The 23,898-nt window shown below is 45.7% G+C and overlaps 2 protein-coding genes across 8 annotated transcripts in view; one reads left to right on the top strand and one right to left on the bottom strand.

Annotated features, from left to right (window-relative positions):
* The window catches only part of LRRC56 (leucine rich repeat containing 56), a 134,160-nt gene extending 133,753 nt beyond the window's left edge, over positions 1–407 (bottom strand). The window contains exon 1 of the mRNA XM_007056741.4: positions 213–407. The gene's annotated coding sequence lies outside the window, so the exon portion shown is untranslated. The remainder of the gene's footprint in view (positions 1–212) is intronic.
* A 94-nt stretch (positions 408–501) lies between these two features.
* Positions 502–23,898, top strand: part of HRAS (HRas proto-oncogene, GTPase) — a 74,657-nt gene continuing 51,260 nt past the window's right edge. For 3 of the 7 annotated variants that reach the window (XM_043549909.1, XM_037899558.2, XM_043549908.1), the window contains exon 1: positions 558–982. The gene's annotated coding sequence lies outside the window, so the exon portion shown is untranslated. Of the gene's footprint in view, positions 983–23,898 lie in introns of all 7 variants that reach the window. The other 4 variants (XM_043549906.1, XM_043549907.1, XM_037899554.2 and 1 more) reach the window with 3 other exon arrangements.

Genomic DNA, 23,898 nt, shown 5'->3' with positions numbered 1-23,898 from the left:
CCCCAGCTGGTGTAAATCAGCACAGCTCCACTGAAGTCCACGGAGCTAGGCTGCTTTCCGGCTCCTGAGGACATAGCCCCAAATGTCTGTTTTTATTTAAAAAAATAAAGAGAGAGAGAGAGAAGTGGGAGGAGACCAAGACTTATTAAACAACGTCTCGGGGTCTGTCTGGACCATTTGGGTTATCAGCCAGAAGCGCGGTTCTAACTCACCATTAGCGGCTCAAGTTCTTAGTGCACCAGCCTGCAACCAAACAACCCTCCCCACGTCTCGCTCCTCCACCGGCCGGCACCACGGCTTGAGCGAGGCGCTAAAAATAAGGGCTGAGCAGCAAGTCCCCTCCGGCGGCGGCGGCGGCGGCGGCGGCGGCGCCTCCCCCCGCCCAGCGCCCCGGCGGAGGGAAAGGGAGGCGCCTTTAGCGTCGGTGACTGACGCGGCCCGCAGCCCACCAGGAGGGCGGAGGAGCCGGGGCTGGGGGCCCGGGGGCCCGGGCGGGCGCCGAGCGCCTATCAGCGGCGGCGGGAGGCGGTGAGTGACTGGTGGGCGGGGAGCGGAGCCTGGGCGTGTGCCGCTCGCCGCTGCCGGGGCTCGCCGAGCCGCCGCTGGTGCACACACACACACACGTACATTGTCCGAGCGAGCCGCCGCCGCCGCAGCCAGAGAGCGCCCCAGGGCTCGGTGCCAATGCGGGCTGGGCGCTGCCAGCCGGGGGCTTCTCCACCACCCCGGTGGAAAGTTCACCTTCGCCTGGGCCCGGCGCACCATTGATCCAGAGCGGCCGCCGCCGGGCAGGGAGGCAGGATCTGCGGCTCTGGCCGGGAGGGGGGATTTTTTTTTTTTTTTTTGGCCTTTTCCCTCCAAACTTTGTGCGCGCGCCTCCCGCAGAAGCCCCCCTCTCCTCCCCCCACCGCACCCGCATCTCCGCTGAGGATTTGCCTCTCTGCCGCGCAAGGATAAGCCGCCCGGGCGGGGGTGAGCGCTGGTAAGTGCCCCCGTCTCCTGCGCCGTGCGGGGCTCGGAGGTGGCGGTGCAGCCCCGGGAGTTGTTTTTGCAGGTGGTTTCCAAAGTGCGGGCAGCGGCAGGAGGATGGGGCGGCGGGGGGGGTGGTTCTCTGCCTGTGGCCCCCCCCGCAACCCCCCGGGAATGCTCCGGGCGGCGGGCGTGCAGCAGGCACTGCAGTGGCACGGGCAGCGTGTCCCAGGGAGCATGTGTGCGCGGTAAGGACTGGTGGCGGCAACCGGGCATTGCAGAGCAGAGCTGGCTTTCCTGAGCGGGAGGCGGCGGCGGCTGCTGCTGCTCGGGGGGGGGTCGCTCGCGGGAGCTCCGTCGATCCTGCACCAGCTGGGATACTGGGCTCCAGAGTGAGCTGGGAAGGTCAACCCACCCCTCTTCGGAGTCGGAAAGCGGGTGCCTTTGAGAGAAAGAGTGTGTGTGTGTGTGTGGGGGTGTCCGTGTGTGCATTCCTGGATGCATCAGTTGGGAGGGAGCACTTGTATAGGGAGGAGGACGGGGGGCTATGCTTGTGAGAGGGCAGCAGCAATGGGAGGGGTTACATCTGTTAGGGGAGAAGGGAGACAACAGTGGGTGTGTCTGGGTTGGGGTGGAAGAGTAGCTTTGGTCTTGGATGTGTCCCCGGCTGCACCGTGGTGGAAGAAGGTAGTGAGGGGAGAGGGGGTAGCCACCTGTTGGTGTTTGTGGGGGGAGGCTGCAGTTTTTCTTCCCATGATTCTCTGAGCCTTTGCAAATTTGTTGCCCCTCCATCCTCCAAAAGCTTTCACTCTTCCTCTTGATTTTCAGACCCTCTTGTTTTGTGAAAATCAGGCCCCAGCAGCCTGCTCCGGAGGCCACTGGGGTGGTTCTCATACCTCCAGATTTAAAAGCCTCTGCGTTAGCAGAGGGAGATGGAGGCATTCATGTATGTGTCTAGGCTGTTTGGCAATGGTATAGATTTCTCCTTCTGTATGTCCCAGCCCAGCTGCCCTCTCTCAACTGTGGCACTCCACATCCCCCTGCTGCACCTTTCGCACCTGGGAGCCAGTGGCAATAGGATCTCAAGGCAGCTGCTGCTGACTTCTGCTCTTTCTTCCTCTCCACTTCTTTTCCCTCCCCAAAATATGACAGGGCTTCCAAACAGGAAAGGAAGGGAGAGGAGAGAATCACCTGCTGGCCTGCCCTCCCAGTCTTACAATGACTCTGCTTTCTGTAAACACTTCCTGCCAGTCCAGAAAACATGGGGAAATAAATGGGAGGGGCCCTGCATCCTTCAGGAGAATACCACAGCCTGCTGTCATGTTTCCCTTGCCTGTTTTTTTTCCTGCCTCTCTCGTTTTTCATCTTTCCTAGATCCCTTGGTATCGCTATACTGATGCCTACAGTGATATCACTGTCGACAGCAGCTTTAGGGAGTGGTCTATGTTGATAGCACAGCAAGACTTCTAATAGCTGAGCCTGGGTGGCCACTGTTCTTTCAGTCGTCATGTGCCATTGAATCGGTGCAGTAATAATAACGCCTCTGAGTGCCTTTCATTCCAGAGGGTCCCGCAACCCGTTACAAGGCAGGGGCTAAAACAGAAATACAGGGGGGTGGGGGGCTGAAGAGAGGAGTCTCTCTAGGATCCTTCCTCCTTCCAGGGTGTGTCTTGCTTTCTAGTCTCAAGCATTATACCACGGCCACACACAGGTAGAGGAGAGATGGACACAGCTCCCAGAGCAGCGTCACTTGAGAATAATGCCAGGGAAACTCTTTATCCCTTCTGTAGCTCCAGGGTGAGGCTTGCTGTCTCTGCAGTTGCAAAGCCAAATGGAAGTCTGAGCTGGGATTAACAGACTCTGTGTGGCTGATGGTCAGCTCGTGAAATGCCTTGTACAACATTGTACATCACAGTGGGGCGCACACTGGGGTACTGAGGCTGAGAGTTTCAAAGAAGCCTAAGGGAATTAGGTGCTGAACTCTTAGACCTGGCTTACACTCATAGTTATCCTAGTTTAACTACAGGTGTGCTTTTAAACTGACTTAAACAGGTGCAAACACTTGAGTGGATACACTCTTTGCATTGGGCTGAGCTTGTCTTATATCAATTGAGCTTGCATTGGTAAATTTTACAGGTGTGAGTAAAATCGATATAACCTGTTTTAAACAGATAGAAGCATGTCCACAAGGGGTCTGCCCTGGCATAACTAAAGAGTTATTAAAGGAGTCTGAGGCCCCTTTGAAAACCCCAGCCTAAATGCACAAAATAAGCAAGAAAATTACAGGTCCAAGGGGGGACTGGCTGGCTCCAGGGGTTAGTGTTGAGAGACGGATCCTTTATATGTTTAAGACCTTGTCTACACAGGGGTTTTAGCCAATGATGTTGCACTGCTTCAACATCCCCACCTGGCAGAGATGCATTGTACTTGTGTAAACAGTGACTTGCATTGGTGCAGCATATGAGGTCATAGAGTTTAAGGCCAGAAGGGAACATTAGATCATCTAGTCTGACCTGTATACCACAGGCCACCAGCAGCCACTGAAACTAGACCAAAGCATTACAGTCCAGAGGACACTAGACTATTATGCGCCACAGGCAGAGAATAGGAGGAACTGAGGTGGCCAGTGCCTGAGGCCTCTACAATGGCAGGGAATTGACTAAGAGAGAGAGACCCAGTTAATCCTGGCAAATGATCTGCACCCTATACTACAGGGGAAGTGGGGGGGAAAAGAACCCCTAAGGTCATTGCCAATCTGACCTGGGGGGACATTCCTTCCTGACTCCATATACGGCAATGAGTTAGACCCTGAGCATGTCAGCAAGAATCAGCCCATTAAGCAGGTGACCAAGGGAATACTCAGTACCACTCCAGAGCCCTGGCCCATCCAGTCGAATGTGCCGTCTCTTGATGAAGCCATCTCTGATGCCTCAGAGGAAGGAGACCAAACTGCTGCCTACTTCCAAGAATACGCGGGGCAGGGCAAACCCCTTCCTGACCAGGGTGGAAAGATTTAACTCACCAAGTAGAAAGTCTCGATTTAAATTATCAATTTTAATCAGCTTTTCCATTTGGACTTTATTTATGTTCTAAAGAAAAATTCATTCTCATTGGTGGATATCACTATTAAAACGTTGATTTACAACTAAATAGAGCCTTTACGCTAGATTTGGTACATCTTTTTGCTATCTAGAGAGGTACACTATAACTATGCTTATTTAAGCAAGTGTGTACCTTAATATTTTCAGATTCTTCATTGTACATTTTTAGTAAGTTAGAAAATGGTGAATATGTTGCTTATTTACTAGATCATTAACTTTTTGCTCGTGATTTGTGTAGAGCTGCATTAGGATGATCAGTGGAATTTAATTGCACACAAAACAGCATATAAAATTTATTTCTATTAAAACAACCTTAAATGTTTTGAATACATAAACTTCTGTTATGAAAATGTGTTTCACATTTACAGCTTTTTTATTAAACAGAGGGATTGACTGTTGTCAGTGGATTAAATTGATCATTCCAGGTCAGCCTGGGAAAATTTTCAAATATGCCTACGTGAAAGTGACTGAAGCTTAAATTTCTACTCCCCTACGTCTCTTGAAAATGAGTTTCCCAAGATACTTAGGCTGTCCTTCAAACTTTCAAACTAGTAGATCTCATCCGCTCCCTCCTTTGTCTTTAGTCATAGACTGGAAGAGAGAGACAAATTTTCCTTTTTCAACTGAATCAATTTCTCAACTTTGAATGAATTAGTCCAAATGAAGAAAATATTTTTTTCTGTGCCTGCAGAGGAAGCTACTGCTGTCAAAAGCTGGTTTAGCACTTCAAGAAACTCTGGTTCCAGGTGCTTAGCTAATAACTTCCACCAGTTCAGTGGTGTGACTTTCTTTAAAACGTCAGCAAGCATGACATGTACTGCTTGACTGTTTCCCCTCCAGCCCTGACATTTATTATGGTTGGCACGATTGGTTGGTGATTTGGTGCCCATGTCTTAGCAGCAGCATCTTCAGCAGTTAGACATCTACCCTGATACTTTGGGTTGAGAATATTGGCAAGAAAATGAAGTGCTGTAAAGTTCTCGATCCGTTTGCTGCTTGCTATTTAACTTTGTTGTTGGGTAGTTTTTTCTCCGGTACCTCTTGAACTTCTTTCCAGATTTAAAAGCATCAGCAATACAGCAGCAGTCTTTCTGCAGTTTGTCCAAGGCTATGGAAATATGCTGAAACCTATCTTCTACTTAATCCTGACCCTGGCAGGTGACTGGGTGAACCATCAATCAGGAGGGACTGTCAGGGTTGCCGAGCCCTGCTCCCACCATCACAAACAATCCCATAATACTAATCCACTCATAAATATGTCCAGCTCTCTTGAAACTCATTAAGTTGAGTCAGCAGGTCCAATCTAGTCTGGGTCAATGGTAAATAACCAGTGTGATGCCTTTTCATTGGTCTAGTTATCTTCGGTACTTATATAGTCCCCATTACTGCAGTGCCTCACTGTCTTTAATGTATTTATCCTCACAGCCTCTCTGTTATCCCTGTTTTACAAGTGGGGAACTGAGACAGAGTGGCTAAGGTCCAAATCCTCAAAGGTATTTTGGCTCCTAATTTCCACTGAAATACCTCAGCTCTCTAAATCTGAACCTAAGTGATATGCTCAAGGTCACACACTAAGTCTTTGGTGGATCAGGAACTTGAAGTGCAGTCTCTCCCAGGTCCAAGGGCTACTGCCTTTAACCACAAGACCGTCCTTCCCCTCTGTTCATCAAAGATCTTCTCCATCCTGTTCCTAAAAGACAAACTTTTCTATGGCAGAAGCACCAGAACAACTGCGGCTAATTGGTACCCTTGTTCACAGTTTCATTAGAGAGGCCAAGGATTGGCTGGGCCTGGATAATGAATTTCCTTTTCCTAGAGGAAGTCCCTCCATGTCAGGGCTGAGTCACGTTTGTGCGGCACCCGCCATTGTGGCACATTTCATCAGCAGGAAACGCACTTTGTTTTTTAAAAGTGAAAGATGAAGGATGGAAGGAAAAATCTCCTTTTTAAAAAAAAAAAAAAAAAAAAACCCTGCTTTTAAATTAGCGATAATTACCTAAGTGCAGGGCATCTCTGGAGTGCTAATGATCAGACAGGGCTTAGGACCCAAAGTGAACTCTTCTAGCTGGCATCCGGTCCCCAGAAATGTCCTGAGCTTGGTTCTTCAATCCTTAGCTAAGGTAAATTTTTGATTGTACATAGTAATAACATGAACAGCATTTGATAGCCTAACATGCTGGCAAATTGCAAAGTGCCAATTTCCCAGACTGGTGCCTTATCACTTTGAAAGGGATCTACTCTATTGTACTCTGTGATTGCGTATAAAGAGGGACGTCATCGGCTTATTATATTAGTTCTCCAAAGGAGGTCTGGAAAAAGCTAATAGTGTGTGCATCAATTTCCATATAATTTCATCTTTCTTCTAAAAAACAAATTACATTTCTGCCATTATAGTTGCACAGATAATCATACAAATATGAACTGGTGCAGTGCTGGCTTCCTAAGTCTGCAGGCAGACAACTCCAGTGCCTCTTCTGCTGCTTATGCAGACGGAAGACATTGCACTGGTTCATGCCCAGTTCTTCTTTGAATACTTGCAAGGACTAGAACCTTAATTGCATGTACCTAAGAAAGTTTCCAGCTTGTCTTATGCAGGTATATGTTTCAGATCCTGGAGATACTACGTTATCCTGACCACAGTAAGGTGGCATTGTAGGGTTGGTTCATTCTTTGCTGATGATGAAGATGGTGGCTATGGGCATGGCAAAATAACTTTTCTGTTCTTAGTATCACTGTAGTTAGTATCTTGAGATCTATGGTCATACATGTTATGCGTGTTCCTTGAGACAGATGGCAGCAGAAGGCACATGGTTTCTGTAGTGCATGGGATCCTGCATGCCATTCCCCATGGTGAAAAGGATAAATGCCTGATGTCTACGTGGCCCATTCTACTCTGGTGATGTCTTATGCACTTGACTGTAGAATTCCACACCTTTCCGAATTAAAGCTGAACATGGGGGAATGCCTTACTTGTAGCAACCAGTACAGTCACGCTAAACTGTTTGAAGAAACCAGTGCATGGTTCGTGTGTAGGTCTATGGGGGAAGGAAGGAGGGCCATCTAGGACTTATCCCTCTGCCATCCTAGAGGGGCCAGTGGTCAGGGCATGAAAAGAATGACCAGATACTTACTAGCCAGGGTAAAAAATAACTGCAACCTACAGTTTAAAGGAACAAGAGTTGTGTATTACACTGTATCTAACTGTGTCATGCGTCTTTCTACTTAATGTTTTAAAATGTGAACTTGCAACCATGTCTCATCAAATACCGACAAAAAAAAATCAGAATATATTTGAATTCCATCTGTATTATTTTAATCTGATAACTAATATACAGCTGGTCAGATTCCACAGAGTATTATTTGAATACATTATTTGACAAATACTGATAAACTTAATCAAATGAATTATTTGCTTAGTGCTGTTTAACCATCCTGCCTTGCTATATTTCTCTTGGTTGTTTTTTTAGACCTTCGTTCTCTTCCTGTCTTCACTCCACTTGTTTGTATAGTAAACTGCACTGTATCTTTTCCTGAGCTATCTTCAGTGTCTTTTTTTCTTCCTTTGTTCCCCTATCCCTCCATTGTTCTTAACATCTTCCCATATATCTTCCTTCCTTTTTTTCTTCTCCTAAAACCTTTCCCTGTCATACTTCTTTTTTCTAAGTTATCCCATTATTCCCACTTTTTCCCTATCCCCTCAGAGGAATTGCAAATAATATCAAATGCCTCACGGCCAGATTAACTAAATCTACTAATTGCATATGAATATGAAACCTGGGAATGACCACCGGGGCAATGCTACTCCATCTTTCTCTTGGTTTTCTGGCTGTTGCAAGGAGGGTGTTTCTGCAGTTCTATATCTCTTTCATCATTCATATTTGATTGGAGATAAATTATATTGGAATTGGATACTTGAAAAAGGTTCAGAAAAGGGCAACAAAAATGATTAGGGGTATGGAACAGCTTCCATGTGAGGAGAGATTAATAAGACTGGGACTTTTCAGCTTGGACTAAGGAGTGACATGATTGAGGTCTATAAAATCATGACTGGTGTGGAGAAGGTACATCAGGAAGTGTTATTTATTCCTTCTCCTAATACAAGAACTAGGGGTCACTCGATGAAATTAATACGCAGCAGGTTTAAAACAAAGAAAAGGAAGTATTTTTTCACATGCAGTCAGTCTGTGGAACTCTTTGCCAGAGGATGTTGTGAAGGCCAAGACTATAACAGGGTTCGAAACAGAACTAGATAAATTCATGGAGGATAGGTCCATCCGTGGCTGTTAGCCACTATGAGCAGGGATGGTGTCCCTAGCCTCTGTTTGCCAGAAGCTGGGAATGGGCGACAGGGGATGGATCACTTGATGATTACCAGTTCTATTCATTCCCTCTGGGGCACCTGGCATTGGCCACTGTTGGAAGACAGGATACTGAGCTAGATGGACTTTTTGGTCTGATCCAGTATGGTTGTTCTTATGTTCAGTGAATATCTCCAGTGCCTGCTTTTGCTATTGCTCAGAGATTTCCCTGTCAGCTGCAGAATGAAATTGACCAGATTCTTGTAATTTTCACTGCTGCCCAGAGAGCTTGAAAAGGAGTAGTGAAAACTGATAAATCTCATCAGTTTTCACTCTGCTGCAGCTTGTGGGAACTCTGAGCAGCAGTCATCGCATATGACTTGTCTGCAGGCTCAGAAAGGCAGGGCTTTTATCAATTTGTTTGGAAAGTTTTCTTCACAACCATTAGAGATATGTTACTTATCTTAAAAATTTAAAATCTTGATTCTGCAAATGGAGACTGCATTTGTACTGGAAAGATTCCATCTTATCCTGGACTAGTGGATTTTTTAAAAGACTTTACCAGTAGGTCCCAACCTCCTTCATAGGAGAGCAGGGATCCACTTCCCCCAAGAACTGGTCAACTCACAAATTGCTTTTTAAGTGTCGCTTTCATTTGTGTGCTTTCTTCATTGTTCTCGCTAGTATTTTTTTTAAAAGCTACGATCCTCTTTAGGAACAAAGGACTTGCCAGACTGGATCAGACCAGTGGTTAATCTGGTCCAGTATCCTGTCCCCGATGACTATCGATTGCTTCAAAGGAAAGTGCAAAAAATCCTTCTTTAAGCAGTTATGCCCTCAAGGAAAGAGTCCTCATGACTCCCATTAGTTAGAGGTTGGCTCAAGCCCTGAGATGCACAGGTACCACAATAATGGGCCACTGCATAAAAGCCTACATAGATAGAAGCATGAGGGCTTCTATTACTTCCAAAGCTATTTTTATTTTAATTCTTAGTATTGTAATTCTGGATGTTATTGTTACCCATGCAAATGTCCAATTACTGCTCTTGGCCACCATATATTGTGACAGTGAGTTCCACAGACTAATTCTGTTTTGTGTAGGGAAAGGAATCTTAAACTTTCTGACTTTAAATGTCATTGAATGGCCTTATATTACTACACAGAATGAATAGTAGCATATAATATACTTTCTTTGTCTTATTCATCTGCTGTCTAAACTAAATAGTCCCAGTCTCTCTTCATTTGGAAGTTCTTCTGGGCTGTGTAAAGGACTGGAAAGCTTTAATAGGCTCTTTCCCCACTCCCACTCCCTTCCCCGGTTTGTCCCCTGTGTATGGTATCAGAGCTCAGAAAGATTGCTCTTGGAAGGTATAGGGAATTGTTGCTGTTTGATCTCTTGTGGTGGTAGGACTTTGAGCATCTGTGGGCTTTCTGACCTGCTGTTTTGAGAGCGCAGGTGGGAACGGGGACAGGTTGTCATGCATGACGGAGGCAAAGACTTTGGAGGATAATAGCCCTCTTCCAAATGGTGGCCTGAATATGATGCTCTCCATCTCAGGTTAAGCTTGCCTCCTGCATTACTTCTTTGATGCTTCCTGTTCTCCCGTGTTGCAGTATACTGGAAATGTCCTTTTTGATAGAGGTAATTATAAAAAAAAAAAAAAAAAAAAAAAGCTTTGTGTTTTCAATGAGGATTGTGTCTTGTCTTGGATGCTTCGCTCAGCAGGCTGAGAAGAATGAACGCAGTTTACGTCACTTTATGCTTATACATCACCTTACATTATGCTTGGTTTACAGCAAAAGAACAGTGAGAGAGAAGTGTTCAGGTGATGTCTTGTGCGCCAGTGCCTCTCAGCTGTTAATCACAATGTTGTTAGCTAGCTGTGAGCAGGAGGCACTATATGTTGTAGCCTTCTGGTTTCAGTACTGGGAGTTGTACAATGATCTCCTCGTACCCTTAAGGAGATGTCTCTCTTTCACTTGAGGGGGGGGCCTTTATGAAGTGTTGGAACAATACTCCAGTGAATAGCCCCACTTAAAAAGTCAATAGCATATATTATATGCTAAGATTTGTCCTGGGAGGATATTCCCTGGCAGTTAATCACCCATGATGGGGACAGGATGAAGCTGGCAGTAGTGGTTATAAAAATCAAAAGAAGAAAAACCTGCTTTATCATCTAGAATAGTCAGAATATGACTTGTGTGTTGTGCCATGCACATGTTCGGTTTCTAATTCAGAAGTGTCTCTAGAAACTACAGACCAGTACAATAAGAAAGCAAAACTTCATTTTCATCCTCTGGTTGGAATGAAACTTTCAACTACTGCACGTGCAGCAGAACAGTTAAGAATCCGTGGTCGAGAGAATGGGGGTATGTACTGCGGTACTTTGGGTGGGCATCCTAATGAGACAGGACGTATGGGTGGCTCATCTGTCTAGGCCAGGAGGTGATGCATAGTTTCTGTGGGCAAGGACTGAGAATGCAGGTCTCGGGGCTCCATTTTCAGTTGTCACAGACCTGATGTGTGACCTCACTGTGTCTCATCTGTAAAATGGAAATAATACTGAACTGCTGATCAGGGATGCCGTGAGGATTAATTCATTAGCATTTGCAAAGCACTTAGGGGGCGGGGGGAGTTGGATGGAAGGTGCTATATGATTGCAAAGGGAAAAAACAGACTTGGTCCCTGGGTAATAAAGAATGGGCCTATCTAGGGGTGACTTTGGATTTTTATTTTTGCATAAGCAAAATCGGTGCAGTTCAGATGCTGGTCCCATTTTCATTTGAACCCTGGAAGTTGGGGGCATCTGGTTAAAAGACCCCAGTTTGGCCCATCCCTAGGGTAATAACTCCAGTTAGAACTCTCACATAGGGATGTCTTCACTGCTGCCTGTACGTCTCCCTATTGTTTAGCAGTGGTATGTCTGTAATTTAGTTTCCAACATGGGGAAGATGTTATGCCCTGTGGAACAAAGAGGACGTTTTACTGTAACTGGGAAGAGAAAAGAGCAAGAGCTGTGAGCAAGTAGCTAGGAGAGAAGGGTGAGGCTCGTGCGAAGGTGTCTGTGATGGTAACCAGTTCCAAACAGACACAGATTCTCACTCGCACCTGGGATGATCAGGAGGAACATGTCTGAGTCTGTTGCAGTAGCTCTCTGCAGGAAGTAAAGTGAAGAGCAGAGGGAAGGGACGCTCCATGGGAAATGCCATTAACCAGGCTGCTGTTGTGTAACAGGTACAGCCAGCCATCCTGCCAATCCAGATTGAATCAGTGTACAGACAGCTGAGAGTGGGAGCATTCAGTGAATGTCACCATGAGGGAAAGCAGAATCTAGTGAAAATATTCCAAGGAGATTCTTCCTGGTTAATGGTGGTGTCTGGGGTGGGGAAGGACCTTATTTTGAGGCTTGCAGAGGTATCTGGTTCAGTAACGCTTTGTTGGAATGACAGATTATACACATGCAAGAGAGACAGAGACCTTCTGTATTTGTCAAAGGTGGGTATATCCTGCTCAGGGGAGGATAACAGAGTGGTAGTTCGCTTTAGGAGTCAGGACTCCTTTGTCAGCCTGACCCAAACCAAAGAGGAAAGATCAGGACAAAGGGAAGGAGGTGGGGTCTGATCTGGGGTCCTGGGTAACTTTGCCCAGGCTTTTGTACGGTGGATGACCCACTTATACTGGAAGAAGTCGCCCTTGCCCCTGCTAGCACCAAAGGAGATGCTCCTTGGATGGTCCTAGCTCACTCCTTTTTCCAGACGCTGCAGAGATTGTGGCATGCGCACACTCTCTCGCTGTACAGTACGCCCAGTTTAGGCAAAAAATAGAGATGCTCGAGGTCTAGAGCCGTGTGGCATTGTTAGTCTTCATCTTCAAAAATGTGCTCTTGAAAAATCAAGGCATTCATTTCTCCCAAAACCTGTGAATTGGGTGCAAGGACAAAAATGTCTCCTCTCTCCCGATGAAATCACCTTGCCTGGGGGAAAGTCACAAGAGCTTGTGGCAAAACATGCTAAACCAGCAACTAATTTCACGTCGTGAGCCTTAGGCTGGGGCTATGATGCTGTGGCAGCTCATGCTACCCTGTATTACAGTGTTGGACTCCCTGTGTGTTTCTAAGTTCATTTGGCGCTCTCGCATCTTTAACCCTTTGAGTGCAGATGCTTTGCAGCATGCGAGTTGAGCAGATGCTGGAGGGAGTGTGTGATCTGCATGTGCGCACGCATGCACTGTGTACTGTTCGTGTAATGTCTCCAAAAGGCCAATAGCATATTTCTCCCCTAACCATTCTGTTTGAGTTGTGTGCAGAGAATGGAAGTGATTTGACTCTTTCAGTATTCGTCCCACACTCATTACCCTTGACTCTTCCTGATTTGCATGAGGAGATATGAGGCCAGCAAACAAGCTTTTTACTTGAGGGCCTGTCCCAGTTTCCAAGCAGCCAGCCCTAGGCAGTGGCCTACTTCCTGACCTGCTTGGATAGGCACTAGCTGGCTTGTTCCTCCATTGGTGTGGGAAGAGAGGTGCAGATATCCATGTGGGACTGTGTGGGAAGGGTTTAGCTTTCGCTGTTTGCATCAGGACCTCCCATGCATGTAGTGAGCGTGCATGCTTATTAACAAGGAGTCTGAGCAACTCCCCACTTCGGGGTTGTCTCCTTCCTTTCTGCTTCTGCTGGGGATTGTCCCAGAAGGGTGCAGTGACATTTATTTAAACACACTAGAGTGCCCACCTCCCGCTCTCCTAGTGCTCTTTACAATATGTAAAATGCTGCAGTTGCCACCACTTTCCCCTTGAAAACACCTGGTGTCCGACACAGAGGCATTGCCTGTTTCACCTAAAACGGACCCCCTGGCCTTACCAACCAAAAGGGACATGGGCCTCGTCATGCCCAGATGCCAGCGCTTCTTGAGTTTCGTTGAACATAGCTTGTTGCAACCCAGGCAGAGAGGAACATCCATTTATCCCTTGGAGACGTCGCTCCAGACCAACCAACGTGGCAAGCTCCGTCAGAATCTGAGCGACTTAATCTGTGGAGCAAATGGTTCATTCCTCATGGCAGCTCTACTTTCAGGTGAAGGCAGCGTGGATTAATCATGCTGAACAGGTCTGCAGTGTGCTGCATAGTAGTTGCCATCATTGCAGTGGCTTGTGACTTCCAGCTGCATTCCCCTCTTCTTTAAACCATCACTAGTCCCCTGTAAACCACACTGGCCAGTGAGGGTGGAGCCAGGGAAAAGGGTATTTAAGAGCAACTATTAATAGTGGTGGATACCAGGTTTTCATCATATGCTGCCAGACCAATGAGAGAGGTTATTTGGTGCCATGACACATACCTCCAAAGCTTCCTGGACCTTCTGCCGGACTATAATACTGGACCCTTGCCTCAAGTGGGATAGTGGTGACCCAACCTCAAACCAGAGGAGATTATGCTTGGTCCGTGACACAGGTCTATTTATAACCTCACCTCGCTGCCTCCAATCCGTAGATCCAGAGTGTGGCCGGTTATGTGGGTTGCGTAGGTAACCACTTGGGATAGCTCAGTTGAGGTCACAGTGGCCTCATAACGTTTAACTAAAACAACAACGTTATGTATTCTTATTTTTTTCTTCAACAGCAAACATATAATGTTATAACAAAACAAGCATATGAATTTTTGAATTTAGTTAGACATTTAGGTTTTTTAAAATCAGGTTTGTTTTTGTTAAAATTGTTTTTTACTAAAATAATTAAATGAAATATTTAAAAAAACCCACAAAAATTAAATCGACTATGTCAGCCAGGTCAACATGAGAAACTTAAAAATATTGGCTTCTGCAGCTAACCTCAGTCATCTTCACCTTCATTTTCCTGTTTGTTCATAATCTGGAAAAGAAAAACAAGCTTTCCTGCTTTTTCAGGTCCCAAACGATCTCTCAATTTGGAATGAATTAGTCCAAAGGAAGAAAATATTCTTTCTACACCGGCAGAAGAAAGCTACTGCTGTTAGAAGTGAGATTATCACTTCAACAGTCTCTGACTCCAAGTGTTCAAGTGACTTCCACCAGTTCACTGGTGTGACTTTCTTTAAAACATCATCAGCAAACATGCATTTCTTGAATGGTTCTTATTCCCAAATTGGGTCTCTTTTACAGCCTGCTGCCATTATAGGTTTTCCCTTCTTGTGAGAGAATGATATGGTAGATCTCAAATCAGTGAAGGCTGCACTCAGAAAGACCTCAAGACTTCTGGAATATGCTGCTCAAACAGTTTCACTTTTGTTTCTACTGCCTGTCCCTCCCTTCTCACATTTATCTCCAGACTTCTTCTCCTTGACAAGATCTATGCCGCCCCCAACAATCTTCTATTTATTGAACTTTTTGAAACTTTCCACTTTTAGAGAGAGGTAAGGGATTGACTCTGTGTACTCAAATTTGCAGAGGGACAATAGAGTTGAGATCTGTTATTTCTCACCTCTATATATTTATTTATTTAAAACATTTTTGCAGTTAACAAGCATGTTATTTCTGGACACACAAATCCACAGTTTGAGAACTGCAAAACTAAGCATCTTTGATGGTATCTTCTAGACTGAGCACTGAGTCCCACTGGGTAGATAGAAAGATTAACCTAAATAATATATACAGAAGCCCCTGGAACCCTATAAGATTGGGTCCCTAATCCATGAACTATTGGAATTCATTTACAAAACTTTTCATAAACATTACATGAATATATTGTCTCATACTATAGAATTAGAATTTATAATCCCTATTCCATGATGAGATATCTTTGAGCTATAATGTATCTTAATTAAAACTATCCTCAGATAGGTTTATTTCCTCAAAAAGCATTTTACCAAAAAATCTGATTTAAATAAAAAAAATTAAAAATTTGTTTTTATCCACCCTGAGCAGCAGGAAGTGAGTCACAGGGCTTGTGACTCCCTCCCTCCACCGCGCAACTCATGTGAGAAACTTTGAAGTCCTTCAGGCTAAGACATACGGACTTTATAAACTCCCCAGAGCATTCTTACACTTTTGAGATTAATATATCTGTAGAAAATAACTCCAAAATGAACCATGCTCCTGTCCCCCAGATACTCCAAGGCACTCTTTACAGAGAGACTAGTTAATTAAAACAAATGTGGGGTTAATGGACCAAGCCTTTTATAAGAAATGGCTTTCCAAGGAAAAGTTAGATCTTTCTTCTAGAAGCTAAGTCTTTCATTTATTCAAACTCCTCTCCCAGTCACTTTGGTTCATTAAACTGGCACTTTCCAAAATAACTGTGACAGGGTCAGGCCAGATGGCTACAGGAGAGTGATAGAAGGCAGATATATTAGCCCCAGGTTAAGTAGGTCCCTTTTCCCTGGGTAAGGTAACAGGGGAGGTTCCAGAACAATCAGGAACTTTTTGGAAACAATTAAGGCAGACAGGCTGAGTAGAACACCTGCAAGAAGCTGCTAGAATCAATTAAGGCAGGCTAATCAGGGCACCTGGGTTTTAAAAAGGAGCTCACTTCAGTTTGTGGTGCGTGCGACGAGCTGGGAGCAAGAAGCTGAGAGTGGGAAGGCATACTATTGGAAGACTGAGAAATACAAGCATTATCAGACATCAGGAGGAAGGTCCTGTGGTGAGAATAAAGAAGGTGTTGGGAGGAGGCCATGGGGAAGTAGCCCAGGGAGTTGTAGCTGTCATGCAGCTGTTACAGGAGCCACTGTAGACAACTGCAATCCACAGGGCCCTGGGCTGGAGCCCAGAATAGAGGGCGGGCCTGGGTTCCCCCCATCCCTCCATCTCCCTACTTGATACCGGAGGAGTTGACCTGGACTGTGGGTTCCACCAGAGGGGAAGGTCTCTGGCCTTTTCCCCGATCCACTAGGTGGATCAGCAGAGACTGCGGGGATTGTTGTTCTTCCTTTTCCCCATGCTGGCCAGTGATGAGGCTAACTGAGTGAACGGCAGATTTGAGCCACAAAAGTGGCCAAACTGAGGGCTGCCGTGAACCTCTGAGGTGAACAAACCTGCCAATAAGCGCAGGACCCACCAAGGCAGAGGAGGAACTTTGTCACACAACACTCCTCCTAAGTGAAATTTTTCACACGTGAAAGCAATTTTTTGTGCAAGGTAGAGTGTATGTGACAACTTGGCTTAGAATAGAAAGCTATATATAAACTTAACTATTGAACTGCTACCATGCTTCCACAAGTAAGCCTCACAGCACCTTTTTCGGTAGATAAGGGATATATAGTGATTCTTAACAGCACACAACACAGCAGTTTAGGGGAGACAGTGAATAAAGGTAGCTCATCTAGATGAAACCACAGAGTGATGTTGGGCTGCACAAAAATGTAATTACCCGAGAGGGAATTTGGCTAGAATTTTGGGGTTGACATTTTTATTTCCTTTGAAAGTGTCTAGGGCAGGGGTTCCCAAACTGGGGGTCCGCAAGTCATCTTGGAGGGGTATTTGGGAGTAATTGTGTAATGGTGGATTTTATTATTTTATTTCATTTTCATAATAGGCTACTCAGGTGAAACTTTAAAACTCTGTGGGAAATTGTTATATAAAAAACAGTAGTTAATTTACTTCAAGATGTACCAGTGAGAACACAGACATGCTGACTTACAGAGCCCTCACCTCCAATCACCGTACAGCGCAGGTTCAATTGCCCAACAACTGTCCAGTGTAACAGAGCTCAGAATTTAGTCTGTGTGTGGGGGGGTTTTGGTTGTATACGTTGCACTATACATCTGTACATAACAGTGAAATATGGGCAGATGGCTAATGATAGTTGGTGTTTAAGAAGAACACAAAGTATCAGTGATGAGAAGGGTAGGGAGATGTGGGCAGCTGGGAGATCTGGAAGGGGGTACGCAATAAGAAAAGTTTGGAAACCGTTGGTGTAGGGGGGTCTTTAATGACCACAAGTAGTGATGGCATTGGTATTCCATACATCCTAAAAGATAGCACCTCTCGCTGTATGGTGCTTCCTTGTACCTGGCTGAGTCAGTGGTAGTTGTTCTCTGGAGGTCTCCAACCTGAGTACTGATCAGCCCCATACTGTCCAGCTTATAATATGTGATAGGTTTATAGAATAAGGTGGATGGCTATAGGCCCTTAATAAAGGCAGACTTTTGTGTTCTTACAGACTTGTACTTTGGTTACAGTATGTCTGGATTTGTACAGAAAATGGGCCTCTCACTGATTTGTTTTACTGGTGCCGGCAAATAAGAAATGAGGAGAAAAGACTCTCGCCTTCCCCTACTTTCGCCTCTAGTACATGCAGGTACAGTTCTGTATAATGCGGACCTGTCCCTCCAGCTCTGTCCTCTTGGGATAATGTGATTCAGATGCCAGACTCTTTAAAGAGCGTAGTTGTGCTGTCGGTCCCCTTCTCACAGACTCTGCCATGCTCCAAACTGCATTGTTACGGCAGGTAAAGGGCGGTGCAGTCTTGGGAAAGCTAAACTGTTCTGCATTATCAGACTTGCATCAATGGACTTTCACTCAGGGCAGCAAGGCTGGAAAAAGAAGAGGGTGTTCAGGACTTGGAGGGTTTCCTGGAGGCAACAGAGTTGCATTACTTAGATGAAGTTGGCTGATGTGCCGTGCTGTACAAAACTGCCACCTGTATGGGCGACTGATTCTCAGTGGCAAGTAGTGGCACAAAATCTTCACAGTCTTAAGCAGAAGGCCAGCAGTACCTGGTGGACAGTACTGGGACACGGAGAGGAAGTATGCTGAGACTTAGAGGAATTGAGGTGATTTAAAGAGAAGGAAGCTTGTGGCTGTTCCTATAGCCCAGTTTAAAGTACCAGAAAAACTGAAGAGGAAGGTTGCACACAACAAATCAGTGGGAAGCATGGTACGAAGTGCATCTGGACCATTCTACAGGTGCACGGTCGTTGGTGAGACTTGGTAGTGTTGCACTGAGGTCTGATCCCCACAGTTGGGTCAGGCCGGTAGTCAGCACAGTGTCTCACTTAAGAAGTCATCCGAGGTGTCCATCTCTCGTTTCCCATTGGGATGCCAAGATCAGGTTTATTCATTGCACAATCTAAAACAACACTACTGCAACCCCAGCATGGATCTCTGAAAGTCAAATTTTCCTTCTCACTATCAGTGGATGCGGTGGGAATCAGTATTTGATTGGCAATTGTGTTGATGTGCTGGGCTAAATGGGTCCAACTCTCTCTTCTGCAGCTGTGTTGGCTCTGCTGGGATGATGGGAGTAAGTACTTGTTTTTTTCAGCATGTTGAAGAGACTCAGTTTAGAGTCTGAAGAGACACAAGGGAGCCAATGAGGGCAGGAAGAGGTGGGATTGGGGGGACTTTACTTGCAATAATTCACTCTTTCTAGGAGTTCATTTGAACCTGGCCCTTCCCTTTTGTTTTCCTCTGAAGTCTTCAATCTAGTTTCTCTCCAGGCAAATGTCATGCAGTCCCTAAGTTCATTTTTCCTGTTTGTAGTTGATGGCCTCTCTTAATGGTCTATTCCACATGTTTATCCCACTGTCAGAGGAAAAATTACTCTGCCTGCCCTCCCCATTTGCTCTTAATTTCCTTATTTTCTATAACATCAGGGCTGATGGCACAAGAATCGTTTACAATAACTCCTAAATCGCTCTCCTGGCCAGTCCAATGGCATGACATTTCTTTTTAATATGTATTCTCTGCTTTGGCTTCATGCCCCTAGACTCATTATTTTACATTTGTCTGCATCAAAACTACAGTGTTGCCAATCCCAAAGGATCATATATCAGAAGAAGTAATGAAAGGAGAAAAAGAGAGAGAGAGACCCTGAGAGCAGTCTAAAAATCCTAGGCCTCCCCTGGAGAGTCTTTTTTTTTTTTTTTTTTTTTAATTGGTATTGTCTCATCCACCCAGTATACATGTTAATTGTATCTTCCCCTTCTCCCAGCCCTATTCTTCTATGTCTGTCTCTCCTGCTCCAGTCTAGGAATTAACATCTGCAAAGTGAACATACCAGACTCTCCAGACACCACAGTTCTTGTTACACATAGTGGCTGGAGGCCTGTAAATTTCACTTTTCCTACTGTGGGCTCAGAGGGGAGGTTACACTTGCAACACGGTCTTCCACTTACCGTCTTAAGTGTCCCCCGTCTTCTCCCCCCACCCCCCAAATTGACCTAGATCCCCTCTGAATCTTGTTGGGGGGGAATATTGCTGAATATTCTCTACAGAAAATAGGACTGTTTCCAGGCATGATCCTGTCTTTTATTGTTTGTTTGAATTACAATCGCACCTAGAGGCCCCGCTTGGGGATCAAGACTTTTGTGTTAGGCACTGTACACGCACAATGAAAAGATAGTCCCAACCCCAAGGAGAGCTTACAGTTCAAGATGAAAGACAGTGGGTGGATTCAGCAAATAGATTCAAACAATAAATGATCAGGTCTTGTATTGTTTGAATTACAGTCGCACCTAGAGGCCCAAATAGATGCAAGGTAACAGTGAGACAGTTAGGGACCTACTTAGGGACTACCTCCTCTTGTCCTTTCTGAGCGCGCTCTCTCTCTCTCTCCACCTACTCTTCTTGCCTTCCCTCCCCCCAAAGGCAGCTCCTCACCTGGTGACTTGCTAGCCCTGAGCCAGTGGAATGTTGCTCCTGGAACAGCTAGAGGACTTCACTAAATATCTCCTGGGAGTTGCTGCTCTCCTCCCTGTGTATAGTGCAGTGGGGAGCTCTCCCAGTATCGGAGCACGTGATTATTTTTTAAAATCTGTTTTAAACTCATAAATGGCAATAAATGTAGCCTGATGAGAAACCCAAGGGCTCAGCTTCCTATTCTGGCTAAGCTATGTTCCGTGTTGTTCTGCTCCCCTTATCGCTCCTTGTATTCTGGGGTTGCCCAGCCCCTGGCATAAGTTAGGGTAGCGTCCGGGCTGCTGTAATTTACATGTTGCTGCAGTGACACCTTGAGGGCCGGTGTGGCAGGTGGGAGTAGCAGGAGCGCAGTGATGCTCTCACCATGCTCCTGGCACTGTGGGTGAGGTGGTGTGGTGGCACAGAGCCAGATATACCAGTTGTACCCCTCTCTCTTTACACAATGCAGCCATGAAGACGGTGGATCTGCTTTCTGAGCAACATTCCTACCTTAGGGGCTTCCTTGGAGGGTGTAAAGCATCCTTAGAGCAATGGAGACTTGGGGCTGCTGATACTGTTTATGGTGGTTTTACAACCTGTTAGATCCAAGCCATCACTTATTGCTCTGAAACCCCTGTGCTGCTTGTGCAGAGCAGCTGGTGATAGAGCAAGAAGCCTCAGGTATCAGCCCTCTGACTTCGGTGGATTTAAGTGAGTCCCTCGTTGTAGCCTCTGTCCTTGCAGTGAAAGGTTGCATAGTGCTCCCATCAGAGCGCTCTCATTCTTGCTTCTCACCTGAGACCAAGCCTGCTGCCTCACGGCACTTCCAGCACCCTCTGGTTTGGGTAGCAAGATGCCAGGAATGGAAGACTGGGATGTGGGTGTGAGATGCTGGGAAGATGCACTTGCTGTATATAGAGTTGCAAGGCATTTCCTGCGAACAGTCCTGTTGTGCGAGGCACTGTACGGGCACACAGTGAGAGACAGTCTTTGTTCCCGGGGTGTTAAGTCTTGATGATAAATTACAGAAGGATGTGTGTGCTGGCAATGTAAAATTTTTTGCTAGAGCTGGATGGTGGGGCAAGACCTGATAAAATGAGTGGAATTCTCCTGGCTGGCTGAGTTTTCCCTTTGATCAAAAGCACTTGTTCCATCATGCCTGATTTCGCACAGGTTAGCCCAATGGGCATGGCGGCAGGAATGTGGCGTACCGAGCATTTTGGAAGGAGTGTTGCTAAGGAATCTGTCAGGGGAGGGAACCTGTGGAGTTCAGTAGCTAACCTCTGAAGACTTTTTCTCTACAGTGGATAATACAGCTGGCATCATCAAATTGCATCTCACGCTAGGGGGTGGTGCCAGGTTGGTCATTTCACCCCGAGTGTCCTGGGTGCATCACTAGCACTGGATATCAGAGTTGCAATAGAAACACGTCTCTTGGCATCCAGCCTCTCTTTGTGGTGTTAGGTGGACTTGTGCCAACCCAGGGGTGCTGGAGAGATTTCATTGTATCACGTCTTCCTCCAGCAATCTCAGTAATATTTCCAGAAGGGGCCTTTCCAAACCTTCCTCTCTCTCCACCCCATCCACATGTGCCTACTTGCTGTCAGGGCACAGGCAAGCAGGCTCCCCTCTGCTTCCAGAATCTACTGCCATGGGACAGAGAGACCTTGTGCAAGGAACAGTGAAAACATAAGACAGTCCAGGATAAGGAGCAATTCAGGGTGGTGGCTGTGTTTGTGTCATTGTCCAGTAGTTAAAAAAGACTGTGTGTGTTTCTGCTTTGATATTTTCACTGTTGTCCTTCCCCCACTGAACTATGGTACAATATATGGTTTGTCTTTTGATAATTCTCACAGCGAAGTGGTATCTGGCAAAGCATCAAGTACTCTGAGACTCGCACACAGTCGCTCAAGGATGGAGAGAATCTTTGCTTTGCTTAGTCTGTCCTCTTGCCGCTTGCGATTCCTGCTTCTTAACAGGTGGATCTGTGGGCAATGTGTATAAGCCCAACTCTTCTAGCAGTTTGTCTGTAATATCTGCTGCCGTTATTTCTCCCAGTTAAATTGGGAAAACAAATAGCCAAAGCCACAATGATACATTAATTCAGGCCTTTTGGTTTACAAGACCAGTGCTATAACCCCTGAGCTCTCAACCTGTTGTGTATGATTGCAGTCAGACACAGTGCTTTGCTCTGCTCTTTTATGACGCCATGCTGATAGGCACTGTGCAAAAACTTAAGCTAGATCTGTGTAGGCAATGAGAGGAACACAGTTTCTGTAATTCTTAATGTTGGTCACGGCTGCATAGAACTCATTTTTGTTTGTAAGGAAAATCATCGTTGTTGGGTTTTAGCCCTTTGGCCTGATCATTGATTTCAATTTGCTTCTGTTTGGATATGCCCTCCAGAATGTGCTTGTTGAGTTATTCATTCCTATGCCTCCAATAAAAAAAGAGAACTATATGGGAAGACACTAGAAACTGGTGACAGGACAATTTGTAGGACAGTGGGAGATGCTTAGTGACATGCTTGGGATTTTAGCTCTCTTAGCTTACCGGTCAGATGCACTGACATTTGATAAATGGTTGGAATCAGCATGACCTGAACATAATTTGGATAAGAAGGTAGGTGGGGGGGGGGGGGGGGAGGGAAGTGGGGAGAAATTTGGTTGCTACCTGAATCTTTTCCTGTGCTTGTTGAACCCCTGGTATAATTCTGGTACTACAAATAAGAGGGCAGTGCCGAATCTAGCCAGAAAAACTCCTAAGATTTCCTCTTTAGAGGTGCTGAACGCCAGCAATTCCTACGGTAGGCAGTAAAAGTTGCACTTTCTGTACAAGGGCAGAACTCAACCCGTAGGAATTATATAGCACTTCGTAACTTTAAAAGAGAGGAAGGATGGTCCAGTAGTTAGTCTAGGACTCCAGAGACCTGGGTTCAGTTCTCAACTCCACCACAGACTTCCTGTGTGACCTTGAGCAGGTCACTTGGGCTCTGTCTCTCAGTTCCCCCATCTGTCACAAGGGGATAATAGCATAAGTGTGCTGTGAGGATAAATGAGTTAAAGATTGTGATGTGCTCAGATACTATGGTAATGGGAGACACATGAGTACCTAAGATAGAAAGCGGTTTGCAACCATTAGCTGATGCTCCCCAAAACCATATGAGGTAGGTCAGTATAATCCCCTTTAAAATAAATAAATAAAGGACTGGAAGTGGATGGAAAGGTTAAGTGACTTGTCCAAGGTGATAGACTGAATCAGTGTCAGAGTCTGAACCGAATCTCTGTAGATCCTAGGGAGAGGTTCTTGCTTTAGGAGGCTTTTGGTTGATATTTTTGTCTCGCACAACCCTCTTGTCCCTGAGGTGTAGGTGGATTTTAACTTTAATTGTTTAAAGGCAGGTGTTTGTTCTCTCTCTCATGTTTACTTAACAAATGGTCTACTTTTGTTACCATTGTGCCATTGGTGTTCCTCATCATTTTGCTATTTTGAACCAGGCATGCTCTGGTTGGGAGCAACTTGTTGGTACAAGTTAACCCTCTCAGTGAGATTCTGGGAGCTTTTTTCCTCTAGTGGTTGTGGATGGGAAGCCATTTAATATACATAGCACTTACAACTGCTCTTTCTATAAGTTTTGCCAGGTGGAGTCTATGCCGGCCAATCACACTAGCATGTTCATTTACTGGGGTGTCGCTAGCAGACCAAGAGGTACCTAAACCACTCAAAGAGCAACAGGTCTAGTAGTAAAGGGGTGAGCGTCTCACTCCCTTACACCAAACATAATTGGGAAGATAGTGTAACACAGTGGTTCTCAACCTTTCCAGAGTACTGTACCCCTTTCAGGAGTCTGAATTGTCTTGCATACCCCAAGTTTCACCTGATTTAAAAACTACTTGCTTACAAACTGAGACATAAAAATACAAAAGTGTCACGGCACACTG

This window comes from Chelonia mydas, chromosome 6 (genome assembly GCF_015237465.2).
Source record: "Chelonia mydas isolate rCheMyd1 chromosome 6, rCheMyd1.pri.v2, whole genome shotgun sequence".
In the NCBI taxonomy this organism is placed as follows: Eukaryota; Metazoa; Chordata; order Testudines; family Cheloniidae; genus Chelonia; species Chelonia mydas.
The sequence above is the reverse complement of the archived record's forward strand: the minus strand, read 5'-3'. Positions and strand labels throughout refer to the sequence as shown.